We start from the raw sequence: 7,054 nt of genomic DNA, 5'->3' as shown, positions 1-7,054 counted from the left end.
ATAGAAGATGTAGAGCCAGCTCTATGTTGGGCCAGGTTGAAGCAACTTGCTTCAAAGAAGAGTTCTTTGGCTCTGTTTTTGAATCTGAAATGCCTTAGGCCAGACATGTCAAACACAAGGCCCGGGGGCCAGATCCGGCCCACGAAGTGGTTTCATGTGGCCCGCAAAGCCATCCTGGAAACAGTGAGGGAACGGCCCCCCACTGCCTTGGCTCCGGCCCAGGCCATCAGGAGCCAATGTACAATTTTGCGGTGGTCATCTATGTTTAAATACATTAAGTCTTAGCTCCACAAGGCCATCTGGAAACAGTGAGGGACTGGCCCCTGCTGCATCAGCCCCACCCCCTGGGTGCACGCTAAGGAGATATCACCCTTTGTGAGGAATGAAGAAATGCACCATCGCCTGGAGGTGGCCAGCACATGGCCCTACCTACTTCGGGCAGGCTAGGGGCTGGGCAGCATTGTGCTTCTCTTCAGATTTGTGCCACCGGCTCAGCCTCGGCGCTGTGAGGAGTGGGCCATGTGTTGGCCACTTCCAGGCGATGGTGCATTGCTTCATTCCTCATGAAGGATGACACTTCCCCAGCTGCGTTTCTTGCCTGTTTTTCTCCCTCCCTCATCTCAAATATTTTCCCATCACTGTTGAAGGAAGGAAGGAGAGGGAAGGTCTGAGGGAAGTCCTGCCTTAGTCCTTCCCTGCTGCCCTTTCACCATCCCCTTGCCTCCTCCTCCTGGCCTAACCTGGGTGGTCTCCCATCCTATTGCTAAGGAAGCTTTGGATACAAAGCCAGGTCTCCTCACATGGAGAGGAAGTGGGCCTCCCTCTTGACGTTGCCCTCATACCCATCATGAGCAACCTGGCTAAGGAGAGCAAGCACAGCAGCTGGGCACCCCCTTGGGGAAGTTGGGGTGGGCTTAGTGCTGCGAGTGCTTGAGGGCTAGGCTGGGCATTTGACCTCCGCACCACCGTCCAGCCTCCCCCCCACATGGCCTGAGAGGAACAGTGAGGCTTCTCCAGTGGACCATACCTTGGCACTTGCCCCAGTCCCATCTCCTTCTGCCAGAGACCCTCAGGTTTGTCCCACTCCTGCCCAGGCCCCCATAGGCACCATTGACGCGAACAATGTAGAGCTGGCCATGCCCACCTAGTAGGTCACACACACTCCAGCCATGCCCACCCAGTAGGCCACGCCCACCCTGGCCCCACCCACTGGGCCCCTCAAGGGTAACTGCAATGCTACCTGTGTTTCTATTTGCTTTGAATATCTAGAAACTCAATTTCTAGCTACCTGTGCTGTAACTACGATCCATTCGTCTTTAAGCAACTATTGAAGATAAGTGGTGTCAGAATGGCCAAGGTACCTGTTAATTATCAGGAAAATAATTTTTGTTCGAATGACACTATAAAAAAAGATCAACAAAGAAGGATATATCCAGAGATTTTCACCTCTTCAGAATCATAGGGACTTGAAGAGAAATATGTCTGAAAAAAATTAATAAGATTAGGAGGAAATGACAGATAAAACATACAAAGGTGAAGGAATGAACATCTACCTAAACTAAAGGCTTTAATCAATACACAAGACATCACCAAAGAGGGGGTGTTAGTTTGAATCTTTGAAACTTTCACCCTTGGGTATAGCCTTTGAGAAGGCTATTTTCCTCCACCTATCATTTCCCTGTAGAAGTTGGCAGTTCCCCACTGAATCTTGAAAGAGGTTGGCAAGGGATGATAATGGACGACACACTAATGCTGGCACACACAAAAATATTATTCTTCCCTTTAGCCACCTCCTTGCCTTTTTCCCTTGAGCGATATCCATGCAGACCATGGAGATATAAGTCAGCTGAGTCTGCAGTTCATAATCTTGCTCATCTACAAGATCACATTCTTAGCATAGCCAAATAAACTGGCAGTCACAAGAAGGAAGAAAGTAACAACAGCAGTAGCATTACCAGCAGTAGTTGTTGATGATAATTTCAGCAGTTAATATTAAATCCCAGTTAAGGTAATACATGTTTTGGAGGAAATGTTTGCATGTTTACATGGCAGATATGCCAGTTTGTCTAGTAGGAGTGCTCGTTCCTGGTTATAGTATCATTCCATATGTGGTTAACAGTCCATGGATAGTGTAGCTTTTTTATTATAAAATACCAGATGGGACATTAGCCTGTTTTTGTTCATTGTTGCTTCAGTAAAAAAATACTTTGGGAACTACAGACTGAAAAGTACAGCTTTAGAAGAAACTGGCACTATTGGATCAAATCTCATTTGTGTAACTGAGCTAGAATTAACTAATGAATGCCAGATTCTAATACAGCAGAACATGAGAAGAATGTGAACTTTCTAAAGAACAACTGAATTTTCCAAGAGACTCATGAGAAGAATATAATAGAAAAAAAGGATGGAATGACCTTACTTGCACCAAAATAATAAATGGGAAAATAATTGTTCCTGGAAAATGTCTACGTACCTCATTACAGCAATGGAGACTCTGTACTGTAAATGACTCTAGATGTGCTGAAAAAGTAGAGTACTTTGGCAAGACAAGGTCAAGGTCCTGTCTAAGAGGATTTGAATACTCATAAAGCAATTGTTTCCAATCTGGTATCCTCTAGTTGTGTCAAAATGGCAATTACAAGAATTCTCCAGTATTGTAACCTTTGGAATTGTACTTGCAAGATTTCTGAAAGGTTAGTTTAAAGATAACATAGAAGAAGAGTCCCACCCACTCACTCTATTCCATTAATACTCTACAAATGTGGTAAAACCCATTAGAATAGCTTGAGGTTTATTTGTTAGCTTTATATGCTGCCCATCTCACTATCTAAAGGTAGTGGTAGCTTTACTGCAATCCCACAGAACAAGCTAAATCAAGTACACTAACAATAACTGCTATAGTATAGTGATTAGAATATTGGATGGCAGACCCACGTTTAAGTCCATTCTCAGCTATGGAAGTTTACTGCTGATTTTGACCATTTGCTTTTTCAGCCCAATCTATTCCATGAGGATTTTGTTATGAAAAAAATAGAATACTATGTATGCTAACTTGAGTTCTTGAAGAAGCAACAAATTTTAATCAACAGCCATGCGAGTAGATTTCAAGTCTTCTAGATTGCCACTTTAAGAGTACCTTTTATTCAGAAGAACTTTTCTGGACTAAAAGAGTATGCTAGATCATAGGTAGCATTCTCAAGTGACTGTGTTATCATCCCTATGGTAAAATAGGAAGGATTTTTGTAGGTTATCCATTCCAACATTCTGGTCAATGAAGAAAGCCCAAATTAAGTTGCATATACATCTGCATATACAGATATACTGTACACCTGATTCTTTTAGCTGGGCAGAATGGAATTGTAATTCAAGTCATCTGTAGGACTGTGATTTTTAATGATGAACTGCAGTTCATAGGCATACATCCTAAATCAGAAACAGGCAATCTGTTGATCTATTGTTTGGTAGTTTAGTTCCCAGAAGCTTCTGCCAGCAAGGCCAATTACTTACCAAAAACAGCTGGAAGGCAATGTTAATATTTACAGTGGATGAAAATGTTTTATAGGGCTTGTTGCAACAAATGATAAGCCACCCCTCTGGAAGCAACAGACATCATTTATCAAGCCCACTGTTGCTTATTAATCATTCAGTTGTTTTTTTAAAAAAGCAAGAAGTACTGTACATCTTAGCAATAGTGGGTAAGCTATTTTCAAGGGAGATAAGTCCAAAAGTCAAAATGTACTGCTTCCACTTGCCTCTTACATCTTTATCTGGGAAATGATTCTCTAATGTAAAATGAAACATTTTGGCTACAGAAAAAACATATGCAAATCAAGGTACTTGCAATCTAGATGTGATAAGCTAAAATAACACATTCCTACCAAAAACAGCAACTAAGAAACTTTGAAGAATGGTAATTCAACAATAGATACACTGCTTGTGAGGGAAGAGATCATACACTGCAAATCCCAACTTTACTTTGCTTGTTGGTTTTTGAATTGACCATAACTTTACTTTGTTTATAAACTTTGTACAGTATAAATCATGCACCATGGCAGACAACCAACTGACTCATCCAGTGGAGTTTGAAATTTAGAATTGTGACTGCAGACAGCTGCATTCCTTTCTACTTCGTCTCTATTTCTTTTAGAATAAAGGATCTTTTTCCCTAACAGATTCTTGCTCTTGTGGTAGCAGATGCCAAGACGAGATTCAGAAGCCAAAGGGCTGCCTGGACACCTGGAAATTTTGAACTTATTAGCCCTGAACATCCTGACTTTGCAAAAAAAATCACCCTACTCAGAACTGCCTATATACTCAGAAGCCACCTTAATAGCTCTTAGGTCCTTGGTTTCGACCTGAACTGTCAAGTTTTTATTGGTCCAAGATTGTGACTAGAAGAAGATTAACCATAATAATAATAACACAAATAAAGTATGTGAATAAGAATAGAACAGTGACATTAAATGGTCTAGAAAAGGATGTACTGTATGATTTCAGCCCACTCCCCATCTGTAAAAAAAAGAAAAGCCAACTTTGACTCCAGTAGAGATTTACTTCATAATAAGAGTCCTGCCATGGTTGTGCATGCCAAAGATATACATGGCAGGACCTGCAATAGGTGTTTCATTCATAACAAATGTTTGTCCAGTCTCTTTTTAAAAACTTCCAGTGTTGGAGCATTCACAACTTCTGGAGGCAGGTGGTTCCATTGATTAATAGTCAAGGAGAGAAGCAACCTAGAACTAAGGAGAAACTTCCTGACAGTTAGAACACGGGTCAGCAACCCGCGGCTCCAGAGCCGCATGCGGCTCTTTCAGCCATCTCCTACTGCTCCCAGTCCTCCGCCATGTGCAGTCCAAATAAAAAAAGGACTAAAAATGTTCAACCAATCAATTCAAACTTCTCATGAAGAAAAAAAAACTTGTGAAGTTTGAATTGATTGGTTGAAGTTCTTTGGTTTGTGGAACTGCCCACAAACCTCTTCTTCTTTGGACTGCACATGGCGGCAGCGGAGGAAAGGAAAGGTGAGCAGGTCAGTCAGATGGGGTGTGCGGGTGTGATGGTGGTGTTTCTGAGCAGCATATGGAGTCTCGGGTGCTGCCAGACCCCCTCCTTCTTTTCCCCCTTTTCTCTCTCTCTCTCTCTCTCTCTCTCTCTCTCTCTCTCTCTCTCTCTCTCTCTCTCTCTCTCTCTCTCTCTCTCTCTCTCTCTCTCTCTCTGTGTCAGACCCGCGGGGAACGACTGGTAGGGAGGTGGCAGTCCAGCATTTTCCCCCTCTCATTTGTGTGTGTGTGTGTGTGTGTGTGTGTGTGTGTGTGTGTGTGTGTGTCGGGCCCGCAGGGAACGGCTGGTAGAGAGGCAGCAGTCTGGCATTTTTCCCCCCTCTCATTTGTGTGAGGATGCTGAGGAGAGGCTTCAGCCTGCAAAGCTCAGCAAGAAGAACCCTTCGTCCCGGACCGTGCGCCGCACTTGCCCAGCTGGCATCAGCTTACCTATCTCTCGCGCCTCCACAAGTCCCGTGCAAACTCCCGGGCCGAGTGGGAACTGCATGGCGCAGCCAGAAACTTTCCCTGCCCATCCCTCCCAGCTTGCCTAGCCCAGCGTCTGCTGCAGGAGAAGCCAATGGCAGGTGTTAGACCCATGGGGAACAGCTGGTAGAGGCAGCGGCAGTCTGGTGTTTGCATCTCTCTGTGTGTCAAGCCCGTGGGCCCAACACACACACAGAAGGGGGGGAAACGCCGGACGGCCGCCTCTACCAACCGTTTCCCATGGGTCCAACACACACACACAGGAGGGAGGTAAACAACGTCAGACCGCCGCCTCCCTAACAGACCTCTCCTGCAGGATGTGCCGCCAGGAAGGTGGGCTGCCCGAAGAGTGGACCGTGGCCCAATGGACAAGGCTAGGCCAGTTCCGGGATGCTGCCAGAATTTTGTTTATTTTGCCCGGACATACCGCTGCTCCTGCCACCACAGCCGCCAAAGATGGCAAGCGCAGTGGCTCCCCGCTGGGAGGTTCCCGTATTCCGTGATCCCTTGGCAGTCAGACATAATAGCATGCAAGCACGGCACTACCCGTCCCACCTGCCGCCTCCTCGCGAAGTAGAGTGGACAGGGAGGCGAGAAGTTCCTGCCCGCTGCCACCAAGGGAGGCCGTGCCTGCCATTGGCTTCTCCTGCAGCGGACGCTGGGCTAGGCAAGCCAGGAGGGATGGAAGCCAGGGCCTGGGAGTTTGCGCGGGACTGGCAGAGCTGGGAGCTGAGGCGCAAGAGGTAGGTAAACTGAGCTTTCCTTGGCTGAGCTTCGCAGGCTGAAGCCTCTCCTCAGCGTCCTCGCCCTCCCGTCCCAGAAGGCAGAGTGACAAGTCCGCTCTCAGGTCAAGTCCCAGGTTGAATCAGTTCCCCCCAGCTTACACCCGCCTGAAGGGGCAGGGAGGGATGTCTCACCCGACAGTTTGACTGCGTGCAGCTTTCCCTGGAAAGGCCAGCCCTGGAGCTGGCAGGCTTTGCCTCCCTAGCATGGAAAGTAGCCGGCGTAGGGCGAATGGGGGGGGTTGTTTGGAACATTGAAGCGCCAGAACCTAGGCATGGAGCTTGTTTTTAGAGTGTGGCGTGGAGCTGTTCATTTGAAAAGTTTGAAGGGGGGTGTTCTGTTCCCCCCCCCCCGCCGGGTTACAAACAGACAGACAAGCAGGCACAACTAGCAAGGGTTAATTCCTCAGGCTTTAGTAATTGCCTTCTGATAAGGCCTTGGCAGCAAAATACAAAAAGTAAAGGTAAAGGTTCCCCCGCACATGTGTGCTAGTTGTTTCCAACTCTAGGGGCCGGTGCTCATCTCCATTTCAAAGCCGAAGAGCCAGCGCTCGTCCAAGGACGTCTCCGTGGTCATGTGGCCGGCATGACTAGACGCCAAAGGCGCACGGAACGCTGTTACCTTCCCACCGTAGTGGTCCCTATTTTTCTACTTGCATTTTTTAAGTGCTTTCGAACTGCTAGGTTGGCAGAAGCTGGGACGAGTAACAGGCGCTCACTCTGTTACGCGGCACTCGGGATTCG

The sequence above is a fragment of the Vipera berus genome (assembly GCF_964194415.1).
Source record: "Vipera berus genome assembly, chromosome: 1".
NCBI classification, from domain to species: Eukaryota; Metazoa; Chordata; class Lepidosauria; order Squamata; family Viperidae; genus Vipera; species Vipera berus.
Note: the sequence above shows the minus strand (reverse complement) of the source record.